This window comes from Lutra lutra, chromosome 10, assembly GCF_902655055.1.
Source record: "Lutra lutra chromosome 10, mLutLut1.2, whole genome shotgun sequence".
Classification (NCBI taxonomy): Eukaryota; Metazoa; Chordata; class Mammalia; order Carnivora; family Mustelidae; genus Lutra; species Lutra lutra.
In genome coordinates, this window is record NC_062287.1 from 22,568,737 (window position 1) to 22,583,864 (window position 15,128).

The 15,128-nt window shown below is 46.4% G+C and overlaps 1 long non-coding RNA gene across 1 annotated transcript; it reads left to right on the forward strand.

Moving 5' to 3' along the window:
* The first annotated feature begins 941 nt into the window (after window positions 1-941).
* LOC125110305 (uncharacterized) lies at window positions 942-13,382 on the forward strand. The gene is made up of 3 exons (XR_007130557.1): window positions 942-1,027; window positions 11,232-11,334; window positions 13,062-13,382. It is a non-coding gene; the product is annotated as an uncharacterized LOC125110305 (long non-coding RNA).
* Window positions 13,383-15,128: the final 1,746 nt, after the last annotated feature.

Consider the following 15,128-nt stretch of genomic DNA (forward strand, 5'->3'; position numbering starts at 1 on the left):
TGCCTGTCAGTAGGAGGGGATTAACTTGTGCTTTTCCAAATTATCAAACCCTCCTGAGGGGCAAGTGAGGCAGGTGATGAATTCTGTTTCCCACATTTCCTAACTATTTTATTTTAACCTGACCCAGCTTGCATCTATGCAAATAAATCCGGGGCATTCTGTAATAGCTCCCTGTGCTGCCTGCTTGGAGCTGAGAACACCCCACCCCCACCCTTAGTCAGATCCATCCGTGTGTTGAACCTCTAATGCCTCAGAACACTGGTCTCGAGGTTCGTCATATAGCCCCTGCTTTGGGTTATTTTTTTGTTTGTTTTTCTGAACGTCTTCCTTTCTCAGTCTCTCTAATCACACTACCAGAGAAAATTGTTATTAAAATAATAAATATGGTCCCCAATTTTTCCTGTGTTCCCTGTGTCTGTCATCTCTCTCTCTCTCTCCCCCATCTATCTCTACACACACACACACACACACACACACACACACACACACACACACAATTAAAAGCAGCTCTCCAGGTTTTAAAGCTTCTAGTTTATCCTTAGAAGATTCTAGCTCTCTGAACAGTGAGGACCGGATCTATTCCCAACTATTTATCTATAAAATGTCAAGCCTTGGGGTACGTGGGTAGCTCAGTGGGTTAAATGCCCAGCTCTTGGTTTCAGCTCAGATCATGATCTTGAGATTGTGAAATCAAGCCTGACATCGGGCTTCTCGCTCAGTGGGGAGTCTGCCTGAGGTTCTCTCTCCCTCTCACTCTGCCCCTCCCCCATTCTCTCCTTCTCAAAAAAAAAAAAAAAAGCCAAGCCTCCTCCCATCTCAAGGTTGGGAAAATGAGGACCAATGATAAAGTCACCTCTCATGCCTCGTGCCCTGTGTCCTCCCTGTGTACCAGGCACTGTACTGATGGCTTTGTGACACTTCTTACTCTTCATGACTCTAGGGCAGCATGGCTGTTACTATGCAGAGACATTCTACAGAGACTACAAGGTTTCAAGCAACCTGCCTGAAGTCACAGAGCCGCCAAGTGGTTGGGCTAAGGTTTGGCCCTGGAGATTAGACTGCATGGCCTGTGCTCCTCAGTACGGTTGTTTACGGTGCCCTGACTTGATTATTATTTTGGGAGAAACCTAGTGTTTTTTATTTTATTTAATTTTATTTATTTCATTTCATTTTTTATTCTTAGAGCAGGGAGCTACAGTCTCTTAGTTTTGGTTCCTCTAAGCTTAGTGGTTGAGCCTAGAATGAAAATTTACCTGTGGAAAATAGTTTTTCAAGTCTTAGAAGAAAAAAAAATAAAGGAAGCCCTCAAATACATGCTTGCTTACACAAAGAGCATTTCCTTGAACCTAAATCACAAAAATCCCATTTTTTCCTTTTACAGATATAATTGTCACATATGTTCATTATGAATTCATAATGAGGGCCCAGAACAGCTGGTGCAGACTTAAGATGACATACACTGCAAGCAAAGAATGCTTGCCCATAAGAGGACTGGTGCTGTCCTTGAAGGCACTGTTGGGCCAGGTTCTGGAGATGGGGAGAGGCCCTGGCTTGCTTGGGGGCCAAGAGGAGGTAGCTGGGCCCAGGGCCATATTTAACAGAATCTTCGAGTGGGGTTTGAAGCTGGTCTCTGTATCTTTCACAGCCTTCTTGGGCATCCCAGGAAATAACCTATTGGCCAGAGGGGTAGGGATTAATTTCCCTAGTGCAGGCAGAGTCTGGGAGGAGACATCAGGGGACTCTCTCCATGCGTCCCCCTCCTATGGCTGCTCCAACAGGTCCTAGGGTCTTGACCTTTCTGCTCTTCTTTAACCCAGAGCTGGGGGAGCATGGGGGACCGACACTGGTGACCCTAAGGTATTCGTTCATGCCAACATTATGGAGTGGAGGGTCCCATGTTACCACCCAACCCCTACAGGTTTCAAACTGTGTGTGACTGTGCACCATTCGATTTTCATTCAGAGGTGGAGATACCGGATCGAAGTTGAGGTCTGTTTGATTGCAAAGCCTGTGAATCGTCTAGTATAGACAATTGCTAATGTTAGATTCTGTTAAACATGAAACCTGTCATCCTCTTCTTGGAGAATAGTAATGATTTTTGTTTTTTTCAGGAGCCTCTTAAAGTGAAAATCTGAGATTAGACAGGTGACTAAGCAATGGGGGCCCTGGAGCCTGGAGGAATGAGAGTTCTTTCTGGTTGGAGACCATTCCCATGGCTGACACCCAAACCACAGGACGCACATCACCCGTCCACTTCCAGATGAGCTCTGTGAGTTCCCCCACTCTTGCCTTCTCCCCTTCGGGCTGCCTCTGTCTGGCTGTCTCATGGGCTGCAAGAACCCCAGAAGCCTTGTAGGGAAGCCCTCGGTGGCTGCAGGACAGGGAGCCGCCATTAGGATTCTCTCCATGTGCCCACCCACCTGTTCAGGTAGGATGCATGCAGGCTGTATAAGGCAAAGCAGAATCTGCAGAGTGGGCTGTAACCACAAAGGTCACTTACTTGGGTGTCTTTTAAAACAAAAGTGCGTTGGGGCACCTGGGTGGCTCAGAGGGTTAAGCCTTTGCCTTCAGCTCAGGTCATGATCTCAGGGTCCTGGGATCGAGCCCCGCATTGGGTTCTCTGCTCAGTGGGGAGCCTGTTTCCTCTCTCTCTGCCTGCCTGCTTGTGATCTCTCTTTCTCTCTCTCTCGTCAAATAAATTTAAAAAGTCTTAAAAACAAAACAAAAACAAAACAAAACAAAACCCTAAAAGTGCTTTTGCAGGTAGGAAGTTTTAAAAATCTGGTGAACAGATGACTATCCTTTCTCCCACTGCCAGTCCTGAGCACTTGGAAAGAAGAAAGGAAGTAGTATATTCTGTATGTTGCTGCTAATGTTGTAGTCATTGATAAATTGTAGGTCTTTTATTTCTGTAAGATGGGCCTCATGAACTTCAAATTATCTATCCTACCAATGAGAAGGAAATAAAACTTTGGTCCCAGTTATTTTCATAGGCTAAGGGAAGAGTTTGTAACAACATAAAGTGCCCTGGAAAGAGGCAGCCAGATCCCATGTAACGGCCCACCCTACCTGCAGTGGGCTGGATGTTAGGATCCACAGACCGTCATGTTGGCATGTCATCTACACCATGTCAGACAAGCCGGCCCCACTCTCCAGTCATTCTATGTCTGCAGAACAAACACAGTGCAAGGTGTTCTCCTTCCTACACGGGAATGCTGTGAGATCAAATGGGAAGACATGGTCAAAAGCCTTTTGTAAATTTTGAAGTGCTTCCCAAGTATCTGAGGTTTCTAGAATAACCTATGAGCGGAGGGTTTCAGAACTTGAGCACTGTATCTTGGGCCAAGTCATTCAATTTGGGGAAGAAGGCTGTGTGTGTGTTAGGGGATTCTGAGCCTCCCTGTGCTCAACCTGGGGGTGCCGATGGCATCCGCCCCCTGGGACCCTCTACCCAGTCTCAACAAGGAAAGATGTCTCTAGATATTGCCAAATGTTCCTGGGGGCAGATTGCCCTCTGCTGATTAAGCGTGGCCTTGACTCTCTGAGCCTTGGTCTCCTCACCCGTGAGCTGGTCATAATAGCAAAAATTACACCTACGTTGTAGGTGTTACTGAATTCTTCCCGAGGATTAGATGAACTAATGCACATAAAGCATTAAACAGTGTGTGGTGTGCATGGTAAATACCAGTAATTATTTGCTATTATTGAAAAGCATGAACTTAATGCTACTTTTGAATATAAAGATGAACATGGGGGCTCATCCACCATCCATAAAGTAGGCGCCCCCGGTGTCTAGTGGAGGAATAATGATGGATTCTCTCCAAAGCATCCACAGGCACGTGATCAGGAACGGGCATTGGCTTGTGGCTTGCTTGGGTCAAGCTATCTTTTCTGAGTACTCTGTACTCCCCTTCCTTGTGTCTATGCCATTGCTGAGTAACACTATGGATTCCAGTCTCTTCTGTATCCCCACTATGCAACCCCCTGCTTTGGGTTTTGTGACTTCCTCCTTGTACTCCAGACCTGCGTCCAAGATGGGATCTGATCAACTCATTCGTGTCAAGGATATCTGCACAACTTAACGTGTACCCTTCATAGGTGCATTTGAAAAATTTTGAAGGACTTAAGTCAGATAATTCACTTTAAGCATTAAGAGGCCAGTGAACTATATTTAACTAGCAAAGTTGCTTTGGAGATCTTTATTTGTGTTCTCCTCATCATGCTGGTCTTGAGACCATTCCATGGGTAGGAAAAGAAGGCAGGAGAAAAGCGCATTGGTGAAGTGAGCTCAGTTCTATAGTATCCATTTATTGCGTGTAGAGGGAAAAGCACTTCTGTTACTAGTTAAATTTAGGGTGTCAGTAAAATATCTTTCTATTCTCCCAACTTCAGAACCATTTGAACAACAGATACAAAGGTCAGAGATGAAGTTCCAAAACTTCATCTGTTTGGAGAGGAAACAGTTTGGAGACTGTATGTTGTTTACTGCCAAGGGCACTTGCTAAAACTTTATGTGTTGAAGTAGACAGACTTAATACCTCTCACTGCCAGTCTTTGCCCCAGAGGTCCCAGTAGGGGTATGAAAGAGAGCTGATCCAGAGAGGGGAGGGTAGAGCCAGATGCGTTTCTCTTGTGTGAGAACTTCCACATAGAAACACAAGCCAGGGAAGTGGATATCGCCTCCTTGACATTGCAGCCCGTCCTGGTGACCTTGGCCTCTAATCTGTTATACTCTGTACAGTGTGCACACACTGACTTGCTGGCAGAATCGTCCACATGCATTCCTACAAATCATTGTTGTGTTAGCAAAGTAATTAAGATCAGCATGGGGAATATTAAATATTAAATACTACTGGGAAATAGGTTTGGGAAAATCTGTGGGGATTTTTTGCTGGATTTCTCAGATGCCTCAGTGTGCTAATACATAGGCTCCCCCCACACTGATGGGCTCTTTTTCCCTGGAGCACCAAATATGCCTTGACCCTAAGACACCGTCTGTCTTAAGCTAAATGTGGAGGACGGGTTTTCGTTATTCTTTAAACCATCAAACTGTTCAAAGAGGGTTACCTCTTCTAACAGAATGAAGATCAAGCTAAATTAGCTAAATTGCCCCCATTTTACACGAGAGAAAGAATGAGATCCACAGATTGGGGTGCAGTATTCTGCCGTATAAAGGATATTCATTTAGGCACATGCAGTATAAAAATATGCTTATAGCTTTGAACCACATATTTATATACAATGTATGTATGTACAGACACGTGGCTTTCTGAGGGATCATGGGTGATTTTTATTTGCTGCTAGATTTTTTTTTTTTTACCTGATGTCCCATGTAAATTTGAACTTTTCCTTTCTCTCACCTGGGACATTTCTTTTAATTTGTTGATGCACCATATGATCTCAGTATATGGAAGCAGATAGATGGAGTGGTTCATAGGACTGTTGCAGAAAGAACCTCCTTTTGCGTTCATTTAGGCTACAGCTTTTTTGCAAAGAGTTGCCGTTTATGCTGGGCTAATAGAGCCCAATCCCATCACCATGAGTCTGTACTCGAATGGAATGTTAAGGTAATGGACTCTGGGACCATGCCTGGGAATTGCTCAGAGAGGCTCGAGGCAGGCCAGGAGGGACTTGAACCCCAGTGAACTCTCCAAGAGCCCTGAGGTTATCACAGCTTCCTTGTGACAACCGCCTCGAGTCAGAGACCAACAGCCTTCATAATTGATTTTTCTCCGGTTACCAAACTTCCTGTTCTTGCACTAAGTTTTTGGTTTTTGTGTGTTTTTGTTTTTTTAATTTCCCCATGAAACTTTCGTGTCTTTTTAGCTGGAAATGGAAGAGATTAGGAGAGGTGATGATCTAGAAAAAGATGAGGGCCGATCTCGTCCGTCTTTCTGAATGCCATTTAAATGTTTCTTCGTATTGCAGTGCTTGTACTTGAGGACAGTGTCACACTTCTGCGGCCACAAAGTCACAGTTTGTGATGCCACTTCCATTATAAACCCCGGTTTTCAGGTGCTCATGACAGCCTGGAGGGAAAATCACTCTTGGGCCTGAAATTTCTCATATCCGTTCTCACCTCCAAGGTGAAATTCTTATTCTAAAGTCTGGCAGAAAGCTCTGTATCTGTGAGTGTGTGAGGTCTCTCGCAGAACTCGTGGGCATGGGGCTTGCGGTCGGGATGGAAATGTCACAGGAGTGGCCTCTGGGAAACTCAGGGCCCTCCCTCATCTGTCTGCTATTTGGGAGTTCGAAGCCCGTGACCACATTGTGGACTCTACCCCCCAGTGTTACGATGATTTTGCAAGTCACCTGATTTATCTGATTCCTGGGTATTGATGAGAATTCCTTAATTCTAGAAGCAGGCAAGTGAAGGAATTCTGCACAGAAACTTGGACTCAATCTCCCCGCATTGGTAGGGGCACCCTTGTCAAAGCAGAGGCTAGTCTTGGCATCACTTTCATCTGAGCTGGAGTTCATGCAGCTTTCTCAGCCTTGAACTCCTTTCCAGCCCTCTTCTACCAAAAACCTACTTTGCTATAAAACCTGACTCATACGTCACCTTCTCTGTGATGCTCTTCACCTTGTCTTCTCAGGTCAATCCCTTCTTACTCTGTATCCTTACAGCGTGTTATTGTACTCCTCCTGTAATGCCCATTTTATTTTACCCCCCCTTATATGTATTCCTGTGTCTTCTGCTTATGCCCCTCCTTCCCGCTAGTTTGCAAACTTCCTGAGGGTAAGGACTCTTGAATTGTTGCAAACATTGCAATGCCTCATGCATATCCGGTACTCCATAAAATGCTTCTTAGATCGCCATGTACCAAACACCAGCCATATTGCAACTCTGGGCAAAATGATAGTTTTTGAGATTTTGAACAACAACAAAAATGATATGGATGTGATTCTTGCCCTCTGTAAACATGTGATTGGGGATGTTTAGCAAGATGACAGCAAAATGAAAAAAAATTAAAATATAAAGCTAACTAATGGATATGGGATTGGATGGTAGAGTTTTAGTACCAGCCCTCCCACGGGCGATGCCTTCATGAGTGGAGGGGGCAGGATGGATCTGTGATCCTAAAAGAACTTGTGAGAAGTTCTGTTCTGGATCCTTCTGCTCTCCTAAGGTTGTGGAAAGATTGTTTTATAAAGCAATCAGTAAAGGGTAATCTGAACCCTTTCCTGTGATAGTTCAGTTCCCAAACTATTGTTAATAAATCAACATGCTGTTAGGCTGATGAGAAAAATTAGTCTTTTTAGTGACAACTTATCCCAGGAGGGTTCGTGTTTTTTAAAATGGACCCACATGGTACTCTCATTCATGCAAGATTACTGAGAAGTAAAGATAACTCAAAATACAACGTGTGTCTAAAAGCAAGGTTTAAAATATCGTCCCTCCCCCATCCTCAGCGTCTCTATTATTAACGCCTCTCTGCCAATTGATTGCAGATATCCCTTGTCTTTTGTGTGTGTGTGTCTCTGTTGTATTGTGTTTGAGGTTTGTTCTGCTAAGGAGACCCAACCTGATAGGGAGGATGTGGAAAAATGATCAGAGCCAGTCCTCACTCCTTGATTCTGTCTGCTGCGCTGCTCCCTTGGATGATACCAGGAACCAGCACACAGACGGGCCATTGTATGCGCCTGTCTCTGTGCAATTGTTATGTTTGTGACCCTATTACTGAACAAGCCATCTCTTCGGATAGTGTGCCCCTCTGGTCAATTTTCAAATGCATTTGGATGTTGGGAGATCTTCTCAGCTTCTGTGATTAAACCCAACTCAGGATTTAAAAACAGTCATTCTGCACATTGGGATAATTAACTAAAGCTTATCCCACTTTATCCCAAATCCCTGTTGACCTATTTTAGGTGTAATGTTTCAAGAGTTGTGATACGAAGGTGGAAATGGAGTCAGTCAGCAGCGTCTTGCCGCCCACCCCTTCCCTGCTTTCCCTCCCCATAGTCCCTCCTTTGGTGCCCAACCATCCCACCTAGAAGTTTCACTGAGTTCAAGGCTCTTTTTTTAGAAAGCCCGCCAGATGCGAGCTTGGCACTAGGACTCCAGTAGAGAGAGCGCTGAGACCCAGGGAATCAGAGTGGTTTAGGCTCACCTTGAAGGCAGGAAATGTGCCTATCTGCATGACCTTGAAAATGTTAGGGGCGCACACTCAAAGGAGAACAAGAAAAACGCCCCAGTCCCAATGGTGCTGTTACTACACTGAAATCCTGCTCTCTCCTTCTCTGACTTTCCCCACTTGCCCGCTCTCTCTGTTTCACACACACACTCCATATACTTGTGCAGAGGAAAGAGGAGAAGGAGAAGTAACAAATGAAATGCAACAAAATGTCTGAACACTCAGATAGAACAAAGCCCTCCCACCATGCCCTCTATTCCGCCTCCTTAACTCCAGAAGGGAAAGGAAAAGACCAAACAAATGACAGGACCAATTATACAATTATGCACCAGGGCAAAACGGCACGCAAATGGCCCTTTACCTATGAAACTCCCTCCATTCTGTGGCAAGCACACCTTCTTCTCCTTTATTCCCCCTTTTCTGACCTCTGCCGTTATCTCTAGATTTATCAGCAATCCTAGATGGCTTTTTCACATCAGTAAGCACCATCCAAAATATAACAATCAGAAAGAATCAGAGAAAATAAATCAATGTCCACAAACAACCGACCAATTTTGGCAAGTACAATTTATTCCTAAAAGCTACAGTTCACTGGGGATTCTCTTGTCTTGCCTCCACAATGCCCTTGATTTCCGATGCCAGCTTGGCGAGTGCCAGGCGGCAGCCGAGATGGGAGGACACGCATTGTTCCATCCGGGTTGCTTTGTTCCCCTAATGCCTCCAGTCTCCCTCTTTTTAATCTCAGAGGCGCACTTTATTCTAGAAATTCTATAGGATCGTTATTCTAACTAATAGAAGATAAAAATTAAAGTTGAGCCGGCCTTGTTTTTTGCAGGGGTTGGGGTGCTGAGGGAGGGCATTGTAAAAAATGAGGCCGCCTGGTCCCGTCGATAGGCTCACTGCTCCCAGGATTTCTGATGCCTTCTCTTGATCGTGCGTATCATTGCCCCTCAGAGGTCATAATCATGCACCAGCAGAAACCGTCTTGGCAGAAAGACTTCCATATTTCAGCTCTATATCCTGTCTAGGATTAATTGCATATTTTTCCCAGAGAGACTCTGTGTTTCCCAGGCGAGGCTGCACGTATTTTGTCTTAGATCCTTTCTGATGTTTTGGTTTACGTTTATATTCCTAAGGATCTCTCTACCTCTCTTTGTGAAAACCTGGTTCGGTCGGGGTGCAAGAGGGAAGCTGCATTCCTCACTTTCCAGGCAGGGCTGGGAGATGGGGAAAGGGGAGGAAAGAGTAGAACGGGAAAGATCAGAGGCCACAGATGTGGGTGGGAGAGAAGGATGAAAAATATACAACAAAAGCATTCTTTTACCAGTAAACCAGGGCTCCTAGACCTGAAAACACGGAGTAAATAATTCTGTTGACAATAATTAATTAACAATAATAGTTTGCACTCAGAGCTCAGCTTCCATCTGGCAACCTCAGACCACTTCACAAACCACACTTAATTAAGGTTCCCGGCCCCCTGTGGAAGGTAAACAGGTATTAATGGCGCCGTCTCTCTGGCACAGAAACAAAGGCGTGGTGGGGTTCATGGCTCGTCCGGTGGCTTGTGCCTCTGGAACCCCTGGTCAGTGGGGAAGAAAGGAGCCTGCAGTCAGGTGCCGGGGATCCAGGTCCATGTCACCTTCGGCGGCAGGCAGCGACCCGCCCTGATGACCGATGTGTCCTGCCGGTAATTAGTTGCCAACCTGACACACACCTGCTGTATGTGTAGTTCACCCATCTTGTTCTCGCCCAGGCTGGCTAGCTGGCTTGCAGCCTCTTATCTGGTCAGAGCACAGAAAATCACAGCTTCCCGCTCCCAGAGCAAGCTGGGAGGTGAACTCTGCCTCACAGATAGTATTTAATTTGTGATGGCTTGATGAGGTTAGTCACCTTGCTCTTTACCTCTGTGTTCTCCTGGCCACGTGCTTGCCAGACTTACTTTGTGCTGCTACTTTGTTCTGGGGGTTGATGGAGAGGGATCTGGGAGGCACAGAGAAGAGATGCTCGCGTTTGTCTGGGTGGTGCTGTGTTGCCCTTTCCCGCTCATCCTCCCGTTAGCCCTCGGCTGGCAGCTGCTGCTGTGCTCCCCACGCCCCCCCCCCCAGACCCCCAGATGGAAGGAGGAAAGATTAGCTCTCCCTGCATCTCATGCCAGGGCTGCGTGGTGGATTAGGTTGGCAGAGAGACCCGAATAGCTCCATCTTCGGGAGCAGAAAGATCTTTCTCAAGGTCATTCTGCAACATACATATGTCTGAGTTGCTTGGGAAAGCTGCCTTCCAGGTCCGCTCAGAGCCTGGGTTCTGACTGCTCAGAGTGATTTCTAGACACCTGGCATTGGTGTTCCTTTTTATGTCAAACGTTTTGCAAAGCACACCCTTTGCCAATTTCCCCACAATCAAATTTGAAGTCATTATGAATCCTTTTAATACTTATTTTGTAGGAGAATGCACAATGACAAACAGCCATTATAAATTCAATAATGATCTTATATAGGTATATATTTATTTATAACAATCTAAAATGAGCTTGAAAATTTAAAAAAGCATAGATGTATTTGCAAAACACATTTTTTTTTTGAGGTGAGAGGACACTTTGTGCAAACCCAAATTTGAAACTGCCTCCAATAACCCCACATCCTTCAAAGATTGGCACATGGGTTGGAAATTTTTGTCTTAAATGTATGAGACATGTAAAAATTGGGGTGACTAAGCCTGTGGGAATTCCCAGAAATAGACTGAACACGTTCCTGGGTGCTCAGACCGTTTGGCTGGATTTCTAATACCAGGAGCAGACTAGCCCTTTCTTTAAGAGAAGCATGAAAAGTGTGAAATGAACACAGACCCTCTTGGGAAAACGCCTTCAACCCTCCGGGAACCCTCTTCTGTGGGTTTCTTTTACCCATCGTTACTCTGGGATTTCTCTGCATGCCCTTTTTTCACCCCCTGAGTTTATCAAAGTATCTTGCAAAAAATGACCACAATAAGGATCGCAAAAACTATGCAAAACAGAACCGTGGTCAAACTACAGTGTATCAGGGAAGGTTCTAATTCTTTCTGTTATTTGAATTTGAATTCTTCTTCCCATGCACTGTCAAGGCCTAGGAGGCCAAGAGTGAGGGCTGAGGAGGATTCCAGGCTCCGAAAAATTATTGAAATGAGAACAGCTGGATGGACCAAGCCTAGCTTGATGCCACTCAAGGTGAGAACTTATTTGGCTCCTGTTATGTCAATATAAATCAATAGAGATTTAATAACAAGGTCTATGAAAAATGTATCCATCCCTGAGACTGTTGCCTGTTTTCTGTGCAATTGTGAAGGGTAGTTCTATCTATTCCTATTGTTGAGAAAATACTAGTGTAATGTGTGACCTGCTCAAAGTCACAGTGCTGGTGAATGGCAGAGCTGGAGTCAAATGCAGGTTTGACTAGTATTAGAAGCCCACCATTTCCTAAGTATAACTTGGAAAACTTAACTTGTCCCACAACTCTGAGGGTTCTCAGTGCCTGGTGTCCCACACTGTAGAGGCTGGCTGCCCGGTGTGTGGTGGCTGTGGGCTCACTGGAGGTTCTGCCTGCCAAGAAGAAGAATAATGCCTTGTGGAGAGTCTGTAGAAATGGCACTGGGTGGTGCGATCAGGGATGCTCCTTTTGGCTCTAAAGGAAAAAAAAAAAAAATCCGTGGACCCAGAGCCAGAGCCAAGAGGTTTAGTCCCAGATACACCAGTGTGTGGCTTCTCACAAGACGTTCAACTTTGCCAAACCCCAGAGTTCCTTTATGTAACTTGACGGTTCATTCAATCATAAAATACTGTTAGAGTCTCAACCTCGAACTAGTCACTACATGGTAGCTGTTCTCTACCCTATTTGGTGAGACACCTGTTAGATACTGAGGGAGAGGTGTCTGCTTGGTCAGGTGGGGGCTCCTGACCACACCTCAGGAGAAAGGCAGGAGCCGTTTGGGTTTGGGACTCATGGAGACGTGGGTGAATGCATGGTGGTGACAGGAAGGAGAATGGAGGACCAAGGGTAAATCCCCAGGGAAGGAAACATTTGGGGCTTCCAATGAAGCTGACCAGGAGTTTGAAAGGGAAGGCCAGAGAGCTACGGGGAAGGCAGGAATGAAGGAGATCCTGGAGGATGAGAGACAATGGGCTCAGGCCAGGCAGCTGGAGGATGAGAGACAATGGGCTCAGGCCAGGCAGCCTGTGCAGAAAGGGGGAGGAAGAGGGAAGGGGGATCATTGGGCTGGTGCTGAGGGCCTCCTGGTGCATTTGGAAGGGACTGGTGTCTCCCCTGTAAAGTTCACGGGGCTGCTCAGTGCATGAGCTGCTAGACAAATGTCAACTATGTGTCCTTGCCCACACCTCTTCCCCTTCCTTTTCTCCACCCCAAGCACTCCGAACTCTATTTCCAGCTGCCAGTCCCTTCTTGAACATGAAGCTACCTGTTGGTTATCTACCTACTCTCACACTGCCACTCTTCTTCATCTCTTTGTTCATGCTGTTTCCTCTGCCAAGAAAGCTTTGCCAAGCCCATCTTGTGCCTTATTAGCTCTCTGTATCATCTGGAACTTGTTTGAACATCTCTTCCTCCAGGAAGCCTTCCCAGATGCTTAGCAATGGAAACCACTCCCCAGCCACCTCCCACCACACACCCAAGGAGGGGGAAAATGCTGACCCTCTGGTCTTTCATCACGCCCTGTGCATCTCTGGACCATCAGCTACTCCCCTTTACCTTCCATTATGTGTTTAGAACGTTTACTGTCCCTTAAGTGTGCTCTCTCTATGAACAGCAATCATGTTTTATTTTCTTAGAATCCCCACATTCCAGCTCAGTGCCCGACACTTAATAGAGTCCTGATAAAACGTTGTCGAACACGAATGAACAAATAAGATGCAGACATCCAGGTGTTGTTTTCTTTTTCTAGAAATCAGAGCACCCAGCCTCTCCATACAACAGCTTCCGACCACTCACCTACGAAGCAAAGCAGTCGGTGGGGAGCTGTGACCAGAGCAGCTGATGGCGCTAATTAAAACATCCAGCCCACGTGTATGCAAATCCAGAAACAGCGTGTCAGGGAAGATAACTCCTGATCCGAACTCATCCCCAGAGCTTTTCCTGAGCCCAGCTGTTTAGAGACAATCTGCAGCTTGGTCACTTGATAAAATTATTTCTGTTTGGTGAGTGTGGGTGGGCAGGTGGGTACGTGAAACCAGGACAGTCAGAGCAGGAGCTGATGGGAAATCAAATCGTGGAAGGTTCAGGAATGAAAGCACACTGGAAAAAAAAATAAATCCCCAAGGACCTCATCAAGTTTGGTGTTAGCATGAACAAGGGAAGAAATATCGGATTGTTATACTTCCCTTAGATTACCTGACTCTCGTGTTCGGTGAAGCTTCGAGCCACAGACACAAATTCATAGGCACAAACCTTAGGCAAATGATCTTGGCAGCCCTTGGGCTTCTAGAGCTGTTGCTTAACTCCTTCTAGTCACCAGGTTCAACACAGAGCAACACTGTATGTTCATGGCACAGAGAGCTGTCTTCTAAGAATCTGAAATGCTGTTCACAGGAAATGTGGTACGGAGAGGTGACTAATGAGGAGATGTGGGTTCTCCTCCCAGCTCTATCACAAACCGACTGTGCGATCCTGGGCAAATCTCCTGGCTTCTCTGAGCCTTTGTTAAGTTTTCCTCAAAATTAGGGGTTTCAGACCAACAGATCTCTGGAGTTTTTTCTTCCACTATGACAATGCAGCTCTACTCTCCCGATTTTGTAGATGACAATCAGGCTAAGTTCAAGTCCATCCAGAGAGGGTGAGTCAGACCCTGGCGTATCCCCAGGGATGCCGTCTCCCAGGCTCTTGGATTAGATGACTCTCCTGCATTAGATTCAGCCCTGTTTTGTCAAGTTCATGCACCCATGATGTGTTGTTTACTGGGCTGACTCTCCTCACTCTTTCTTCCCCTGGCCTTTGAAGGGTCCCCTTTATCTTGGTCCGGCTTCCGGCAATGCTGCTGGGCAGCTGTGAGCCTCTAGTCAGGTGACTGCCTGGCCCTGTCTTGGAATACGTACAGAGAAGAGAAAAAGAAAAATGGAAATTGGGTGCACCTAGGCCAGGGCCCCCTCATGGAGCTCATACAGCTCTCTGTAGCTGCACGCAGACCGGGCCAGGTCTACCAGCCAAAGTGCCTTCTGGAAGTGCCTGTGGTAATATTCGATCACAGTGTCAGGCCTGGAAGAGTTCACCTGTCCACGCTCGGGCTCTGCACCGCCGTCTTCGGGTTGACTTGGCCAAGGAGGGGCGCAGCGGACAGCTCAGAGTGCTGTTGGCCGGGGTGACCCCAGTTTTCAGGGAGCTGGAAAGAACTGAAATCCTTCCGCTCGTGGAGGGACAGTGCACCAAACTGGTAACTCTCAAGGCAGGGCCTTCATTTTACTCCTACTTCTCTCCAGTTTCTCAATTGCTATCAGTCCAACCGGTCAGTCTCCTTTGTCTGTGTTCCTGGGAGTCAGTAGGGGACCAGGGAATAATAGGAGTCCACGGTTTTGTTCCGGGGCTTTGAGTCACTTAAATATTTATTAAGTGCCTACTATGTGTGCCTCTTCTGCTAGATGCCAGGAAGACAAAAATGAATAAGCCATAAACTCCAGCCCTTGAGGTTTGGTACCTCATAGGAGAGAGAGACAAATAGAGAAAGAATCTGGAAATCAGAAATGGGGACTAGCGATTTGCTATTAGAGCAGAGGAAGAGGATGACCAGCTCTCCTTGGGAGATCAGGCAAGTTTCTTACCAGAGGAATTGTTAGAAAATGGCATGTGGGGGGACGGTTGGCCGGAGGGGGGAGGGGTCACCCTGACCCAGTGTGCACAGCTGGGAAAGGACAGTGCTGAGGCACTGGGGACAAGCTCCCTATGGCTGCAGCAAGGGGCACGAGGGGTGCGGGGCGGGAGAGGAGGCGGACACGATTTTGGTAGGACCGCTTCCCCACAG